This window comes from Trichosurus vulpecula, chromosome 6, assembly GCF_011100635.1.
Source record: "Trichosurus vulpecula isolate mTriVul1 chromosome 6, mTriVul1.pri, whole genome shotgun sequence".
In the NCBI taxonomy this organism is placed as follows: domain Eukaryota; kingdom Metazoa; phylum Chordata; class Mammalia; order Diprotodontia; family Phalangeridae; genus Trichosurus; species Trichosurus vulpecula.
In genome coordinates, this window is record NC_050578.1 from 11,628,723 (window position 1) to 11,637,869 (window position 9,147).

The 9,147-nt window shown below is 37.0% G+C and overlaps 1 pseudogene; it reads right to left on the bottom strand.

The window, feature by feature from the left end:
- Positions 1 to 7,816: 7,816 nt before the first annotated feature.
- Positions 7,817 to 8,459, bottom strand: LOC118853312 (annotated as a pseudogene).
- Between the last annotated feature and the right edge of the window lie 688 nt (positions 8,460 to 9,147).

Consider the following 9,147-nt stretch of genomic DNA (forward strand, 5'->3'; position numbering starts at 1 on the left):
TTTTTCCAGCCCTCCAAGCCCAAGTCATCATAGGCAATTTGCTATAAGCTACCTGTAGCCAACATCATTATGTATCCCCAATTAAAACTCCAATTCCCAATTTTCTATAATTTCTCAGTGATCTTTAAACCTGCATAGTGTTGAATCTTAGGGATGAGGTAGAACTTTGGTCCAGGGAAGGTCCTTCATGTTGAAATAAACCCAAAGACTGGACTAGAAAATCAGCCCAGTGAACTTCAATTTCCCCTTTTCTTGCCTTCTTTCTCCCTAAGAGATAACCACACTGCTTTTAAACCTGGTTCTTCCTTTGAGACATAGGAGACATTTAGCCTCTCATGTTTAATAGTTTATTTCTTAAATTGGCAAATGTGATAAAGCTAGTGATGATCCACATTGTTAAACTGTGTGGGCTACTGCTTGGGTATAGTATTGTATGGGAAGAAGGGGATGATTTAGAGTTGAGAGAATTTGTAAAATTCTGTGTCTTTCAGAGTGAGATTTGGAGTCCCGTGAAAGAGTCTCTTGATAAAATTTAGCAGTTTCCCAGAATAAAGAGAATATATTGACTAGTGTTTTCTCAGACTTTAAAACAAGTCACCAGGAACAGTCTGGAAAGCTAATTGGCTAGACAAGATTGGCATCTGCCATTACCTGTGGACTACTTTGAAAGGAAATCGTTACCACAGAAAGAAGGAGAAAAAGAAAACATATTTTGCCCTTGAGATGTTTATGTTCTATTAGGGTAAATAACATATATACTAAAGCATACACAAAATATAAACACTGTAAATATTAAATAATCCTGTGAGGATTAGGATGCTAGTAATTAGGAGGATTAGAAAAGGCCTCACGTAAGAAGGACTTGAGCTGAACTGTTATGGAATCCAATGAGTCAAGGAGGCAGAGGTAAGGAAGAAATATATTCCAGACGTCCTTGGAGATAGAGAGCCTGTAAAAGGCACAGAGCTGGGATAGGAAATTTTGACTGTGAGTTACAACAAGTAGGTCATTTTAACAGGAACGCAGAATATATGAAGAGGAATAGTGTTATCAACACAAAAAGGTAGGCTAGGGCCAGATTGCAAAGAACTTTATATGCCAAATAAAGAAGTTTATATCTTATTCTAGAGGGAATAGGGTACCACTGGATTTTTTTTTAAATAGGGAAGTCATATGGTCAGAACTATGCTGTATGTAATAATAGTTTGGAGGCAGAAAAGCCTAAGTTCAAATACAGCCTGAGACATTTAGCAGCTATGTGACCCCAGACAATCCAGTTAACTTCTTTCTGCTTCAATTTTGTGTCTGTAAAGTAAGGATAATATGGCACCTATCTCTGAAGATTGTTATGAGGATAAAAGGGGGTAATGGTTGTGAAGTACTTTGTAAAGTTTAAAGCACTATATAAATTCTAGATATTATTGTTATTAATATTAATTTCTGTTAGAATAACTCCACAATCATAAAACTGGGCATCTGAAAAGACAGTTGTGTTCTAAAGAGAAGTAGATAAATTAGGAAATAAGTGTATTGGGAGAAAACAATGAGCTCTGTTTAGGACAAATTTAGGGAATTCTACTTAGGAGTTCTAGTTATGCATTCTTTGATACAGCTACAGAATATCCATTTAGAATTGTTGAATGTGAACCTATTGATGTAGAACTGCAGTTCAGAAGAGAGAATGGGACTGGATATATAGGAGTTGTATGCAGAAGACATGATCATTGAACCTATAGGAACTAATTAAATCATTAAGAAAGAAGATATATAGAGAAAAGAGTACAGGGTATAATACAGAGTCCTGCAAGATATCAACATTCAAAGGAAAGAATATGGATGATGATTCTTAGTTCTTAGTTTTATTTATTAGTCCAATAGTTTTCTTAATTTCAATTTTATTAATCTCTCCTTTGGTTTTCAGAATTTCTAATTTGGTATTTAATTAGGGATTTTCAATTTGTTCTTTTTCTAGGTATTTTACTTGCATACTCATTTCACTAATCTCCTCTATCTCTATTTTATTCATATAAGCATTTAGAGATATATAACTTCCCTTAAAAATCACTTCCACTGAATTTCATAAGTTTTGGTATGTTGTCTCATTATTGTCATTCTCTTTGATGAATTTATTTATTGTTTTGGTGATTTGTTGTTTGACCCACTCATTCTTTAAAATTAGATTATTTATTTTTCAAATAATTTTAGTATATCTTCCCATCACCTTTTATTACACATAATTTTATTGCATCATGATCTGAAAAGTATGCATTTAATATTTCTTCCATTGTGCATTGGATTGTGAAATTTTTATGCCCTAGTACATGGTCAATTTTTGTGTACGTACCATATACTGCTAAGACAAAAGGTATATTCCTTTCTATTCCCATTCACTTTTCTCCAGAGGTCTATCATATGTAACTTTTCTAAAATTCTATTCACCTCCTTAACTTCTTTCTACTTTATGTTACATTTAGATTTATCTAGGTCAAAGAGGGGAAGATTGAGTAATCCATAAAAAAAATATCTCCAGTACTAATCCAGTATGATTCTTGGTTGTAATCCAAGCTCCTCTGCCTTACAGAATATCATATTCCAATCCCTCTTGTCTTTTAATATAGAAGCTGCAATGTCCTGAGTAATTCTGACTGTAGTTCCATGATATTTGAATTGTTTCTTTCTGGCTGCTTACAGTATTTCCTCCTTGATCTGAGAATTCTGGAATTTGGCTACAATATTCCTTGGTGTTTTCAATTTGGGATATCTTTCAGGAGGTGATTGGTTAATTCTTTTGATGACTATTTTACCCTCTACTTCTAGGACCTTAGGAATGTTTTCCTTGATGATTTCTTGAAAGATGATATTAAGGCCATTTTTTGATCACATCTTTCAGGCAGACCAATAATTCTTAAATTATCTCTCCTGGATCTATCTTCCAGAATAATAGCTTTTCCAATGAGGTATTTTATATCTTCTTCTATTTTTTCATTCTTTTCATTTGTTTGAATGATTCTTGGTGTCTCACAGAGCCATTAGCTCCCACTTGCCCAATCCTACTTTTTAAGGAATTGTTGTCTTCAGTTAGCTTCTGGATTTTCTTTTCCATTTGGCCAATTCTATTTTTAAGGAGTCATTTTCTTCAGTATACATCTCCATTTTGTTAATTGTACTTTTTGAGCAATTTTTCATCTTTTCTTCTACCCCTCTTATTTGACTTTGAAAATTCTTCTTGAGCACTTCCAAAAAGGCTTGTTGGGAGTGAGACCAATTCATATTCCCCTTTGAGGTTTTAGATGTGGGTATATTGACAATGTTGTCTTCTCCTAAATTTGTAGTTGTTATCTTGGCTGTCACCAAGATACTTCTCTATGGTCATTGTTTTTCTTTGTTTCTTTTTATTCATGTTTGCCTTTTTTTTCTGGCTTTTAAAATTGATTTCTTCTTCTGGGGCACAGGGGGCACACTCTCAGGCTTCTTGTGCTATGCCTGGTTACTGATTTTCTGTGCTGGGGACTCAGGTGCTGGCAGCTGTAGGCTGATAGCCTACCTGGTGCTATGCTGGAGCTGGTAGTGGTGGCTGGTATGTGCCCGGTGTTGATACTTGCCTGCTCCACCAACATGTGGCTCAGGATATCCCTCTGGTTTGTTGAGGTGGGACTTGCTGCTAGCTTGCTGGGACTCCTCATGTTCTGTACTGTTTTCCTTCAGCCAAAGGAAGAGGGAACTTTCCCTTAATCCCCCTAGCCTCCTGAGCTAAAAGACTGCTGTACCTCATCTTTCTGCTGGCTAAACTATTTCAGGATTTTTCCTGGGGCAATATTCTCTGGGTTTTTCAAGGTCAGTAAGGGAAGGTAAGAGTGACTTGCTGCTTACTCCACTATCTTGACTTCTGGAAGTCAAAATATCTGACTTTCACACATTCTGTCTGTGGACCAATAGCTCTGGGAGCAGCTGCTGCTGCTGTTGCTGCTGTTTTTGATGCTGATTCAATCACTCCCAAGGCCTACTTCTGCTTTACCTGTGACAGGGCTGTATAGGTACACCCTGCCCTGGACTGTGCTTCTCTCTCACCCAGTTCTGAGAGAACCCTCTTACTGACCTTCTAACTTGTCTTTGGAGTCTGTAGGATAAGAAGTCTGGAAACCACCACTGCTGCCAGTGATTCTGTCCCCTGAGGTCTGTTCCAGTTTTGCTGGGGCCAAATCTGTGCTGGTGAGGGCTGTGCTAGTCTGTTCTGCTCTCTCATCCAGGTACAATAGACCCTTTCTATCCACCTTCCAGGTTGTCTTGGGTTGGAAATTTGCCTCACTCTGTTTCTTTTTGGGTTCTGCCACTCTAGAATTAGTTTAGAGTCAGTTTTTAAAGGCATTGGAAGGGATTTAGGGGAGAGCTCATGCAAGTTCCTGCTTTGACTCCACCATCTTGACTGCACCCAAATGACAAATCCTTTTTTTAAGGGGATTTGTTCTGTGAAGTTTGGATTCAGTCAAAGTGCTGCACTTGTGGACCTAGAAGGCCACATGTGGCCTTGAGGCTGCAGGTTCCCAACCCCTGCATGACTAGCAAGTGGGAAGGGGATTCAGGAAAGGATACATGTAGGAGATGGCATTTGAATGGAATTTTGAAGAACACTGGGCATTTTAAGAGGTGAGTCACTCTGTTGCAAAGACAGGTTATGGAATGTTGTTATGTGAGGGGCAGGGAAAAGGTGTTCTAAAGATTTTCCAGATTAACTTATTTAAAAGATAATGTTCCAAGGAGTGTTTCTATGGTTCAGCTAGAAGACATCTAGAAAAAAAAAAAGGTCTCTGCCTTAAAGTAGGCCTGCACAACACAACCTGCAGGCTGCTTGAGGCCCACCAAAGGATTTTGAGTGGCCTGGGAAAAATGTAGGGTTGCCAATGAACACTCCTGTTTGTCACGTGACCCACGGCAAACAACCATTGTCAGTCTGTGTCTAGTCTAACCTATCTTTCACCCAAAGTTTAGCCTATTTTAATTTTAGTCTTACGCACAGCCAACTTGTGCAGATTTGCCTGAAAGCATAGTCTTTTGATTTCAGTTACTTAAATTAGAGCTCAGAATTTTTTTAAGTTTTATTGACTCTTTTTATTTCATGATGTAACTAATGGAAAAAGTGATAGTGTGTAGAGGCTGTTTTTGGTTTTTTTATGTGAATCTCTAGCTCTTAGTACAGTGTCTTGTAAGCTTGATAAATGACTATTGAATTAAGTGAATTTCATAAGTATTTGAAGTCCACTAAAAGATATGATAACCTCTCTTCTTTCCTTTGCATTTATTGAGATAACTTTGTGTGGTTTTGTTTTGATGAACTTTTTTCCATTACAAGTTGGAGTGGGAGGAGCTATATCTAGAACTTACTGTGATGTAAACAAAAAACGAATCAATTAAATTTTAAAGAAAAAAATGGCACCTGTTTCAGGATATATGAAGCACATTACTACCCTTAGACTCACAATTAATTGACTTGGCATATGAGTAGGGTAAGATTCATGATCTTGAAGACAACCATTAACATGCCTGTATAGTTCAGAATCGCAAAGTATAAGAGATCGTCTAAGTAGAAGGCAGAGGAAGTATAACATTTATTTAGACACCAGAGGATCAAATCCCAAAACCAGTCATTCCAATACAACATAGCAACAGTTATATTCCAAAAACCATTAAGTCCACCTAAATGTAACAACAAGGAAATTATAACATAGTATTACAGCAAGGAACCAAATCATTCTCTAACCTGCCTCCCTGCTGGGGCCTTCCTGTAAACACTCATGAATCCTTTCTACTTGCTTGCATTCTCTGCCCCCTCAGTTCTCTGGTCTCCACAGTTCCCTGGTTTCTACTCACCACTCTGCACTCTCTCTGCAGTTCCGCTGACACAGAGTTCTTACTCCTTCTCCTTGGGCTGAATTCTGAATTCTGACCTTACAATGGCTACCTTCTGGGTATATATACTCTTTTTAGGGCCTGAGGGCTTCATGCCCAATCAGCAAAAGGCATGGGACTTAGTGCCTAGTAAGTAAAGTGTGTAAGGCTTGTCACCAAACAAACCTCTAATTAAACTTCCCTTAACTAGTCCCTCCTGAGGCCAATTGAATGGGCTGGGAAAGATCTTTAATCACTGATTGGCATCACACTTGGCAAGAATATGGCATTTTTTACAAAATTGTTGAGAGATTCCACCTTGTTTTCTTACTTTTTTTGTAAAACTTCTCCCTAGAACATCAGAGATACATATGAATTGAAGACTACAGTCTTGGATGTACTCTGGGTAAGGAGCAATGGCAGTTTCATATCTAGTGGTTTGATATTATTAATGCTAATCTCATTATTTAGCTTTTCTTTTTTTGTTTAAATGTTATTTATTTTTAACATTCATTTAAAAAAATTTTGAGTTGTAAATCCCGTCCCTCTCTCCAGCCCCTGTCTCACCCACTGGGAAGGTAACGATACAATACTCATTATACATGTGAAGTCATGCAAAACATATTTCTATATTAGTCATATTGCACAAAAAGACCCAAGAAAAATAAAGAAAGTGAAAAACAATATGCCTCATCTATACTAAGAGTTCATCAGTTCTCTTTCTGGAGGTGGAGAGTATTTTTCATCATGAGTCCAGAATTGCCTTGGATCACTGTACTGATCAGAGTAGTTAAGTCTTCCAGAATTGATCATCCCCACAATACTGTTGTTACTGTGTACACTTTTCTCCCGGTTCTGCTTACTTCATTTTGTGTAAGTTCACATTAAATTTTTCCAAGTTTTTCTGAAATCATCCTGCTTGCCATTTCTTATAGCACTATGTAGTATTCCATTACAATCACATACCACATCTTGTTCAGCCATTCCCCAACTGATGGGTAGGAAGGGATGGTTTTAATGAAACCTGCTAAGTCTTGTAAGAGCTAATGAAGAATGAACAGAAAAAGGAAAATTTATCCAATAACAACAACACTGTAAAAATAAACAACTCTGAAAGACTCAAGAACCCTGATCAACGCAATGACCCACCATGATTCTAGAAGACTGAGGATAAAGCTTGCTACTTACCTCTTGACAAAGAAGTGATGGACTCAGAGTGCAGAATGAGAAACGTGTGTGTGTGTGTGTGTGTGTGTGTGTGTATGTGTGTGTCTGTGTGTGTGTGTGTCTGTGTGTGTGTGTGTATTTTGAATATGGTCAATATGGGAATTAGTTTTGCTTGACTATGTATATTTGTCACAAAAGATTCATTTTTCTTTTTATGGGGGGGTAGTTGAGAGAGAAAATTAATTTATTAAAAATAATTTTGACCAAAAACCAAAAAACTAAACAACACTCTCCCCCAGTGAGATATTTTAGGCATTAAAGAAAACATATACATAGAAAAGTCAGCTAAGTAATGCAATAGATGGGGTGATGAACTTGGAGTCATGATTGACATGAGTTCAAATCCAGGATCAGGCACTTAGTAGATATGTGACCCTGGACAAGTCACTTAACCTCTTTCAGCCTCAAGTTTATCATCTGTAAAATGGGGATAAAAATAACACCTACCTCATGGGGTTGTTGTAAGGATCAAATGAGATAATATTTGCGAAACTCTTTGTAAAACTCAGAGTGCCATATTAATGTTGCTATTATTGTCATCATTCTTAATCCTTTCTCTCATAGAGTCTGTATTTTAGTCAGGAACATCATGTAATTTTTATTTGCCCATGTATTATACATTATGTTGCTTGTTTATGATTTACGTTTAACTCTTTCATGAAAGGCTCCAAACTGCATCATATACATTGAAAGGTTAATTTTTAATTCAGTCATGTTCAAGCAATTCAAATATTCTGCAACATATTTTATTTTGCAGAAAAGCAAGATGTCCTCCATACATAGTCTGTATGATCATAGGAATTATAATTAGCTTTGCAGCAGATTGGCAAAATACAGTCCGGTGGCATAAACTCCTTCCTCTTGGAGGTAATGGAACAGTTTTGTACTTGACTGCCACACGCCCATTTTTTTTAAAAAAAAGTCCAAAGTAGAGAAAGACGCCACATAATGCAGAAACAAAGGCACCTCTCAGAATATACATGTCCATGGTTAAATCACCAGAAATTAAGGGATCTGTTACAAGGAACTTATAAGTTACTGCAGTGGTCAAAAACGGAATTGCAGACAATGGCACAAACGCTTGAAAAGGATGCTGTTTAACCTTCATACAATGCCAGAAAAGGTAGTTTGCCAAGAATCTACAAAAAGAGGAAGTTGTCCTGATATACAGTGGTCCATAAGTATATGTGATCCATTCTTTTTTGGATAGACGCTACAAATTTTTTTGTCACAAAGTTAGTAGTTGTTAATATTATGAGTTTTATTTCTTCTGGGGAAGGATCTGACTGAATAAACGTATGAGGTGCCATCCTGTAGCCCTCACGTACATCTCCACATGCTGTGACCATGACAGTCAGCTCACTGAGAGTCCCGGTGCTCACGCCTGGGTGCCGCCATTTTGGGCACTCACGTGACACCGATTATTTAGCTTTTCAAAAAAATCTGTGAATGAACAGTTAGAAACTGTTTTTATTTGGTTCATCCATCCCCATCAATCAGTTTGTTTTCTGGTATAGAGGTGGAACAAAGTCTTAACTTTCTATAGTATAATTATCTTCTTGGAGCTTCTCTTTGCCTGAGACAATAGTTGACCTTTTCTTTTAACATCATCTCACGGCTGAATTTTTAACAGTGGGTGGACAAGGGATTATCCCTTATGTTAGGAAAAAGATTAGACTGTTCCACCACTATTAGGAATCTATGTATTTTGTTAAATGATTTGTAATAAAACATTCAAATAATATAAATTTTGGTCAGGAATCTAATAGCTCATGTTTATGTGGATTTATCTTCACTTTCTATATCATTTAGAAACAAAAAAAAATTGTGTCCCTTTGTCAGGAGCCCTCAAAGTAATTTTTCAATTAATCAAAGACTTTTATTAATTAACTGCTGTGTGCCAGGAATTGTGTTAGACACTGGGGATATAAAGTCAAAAGCAATAAAAAGAGAAAGAGATGAGAGAAAGAGCCACAGAGATAAGACCAGGTTAGGTAGTTTAACAAGTGCATTTTGACTATGTTTCTAGAGAATCTA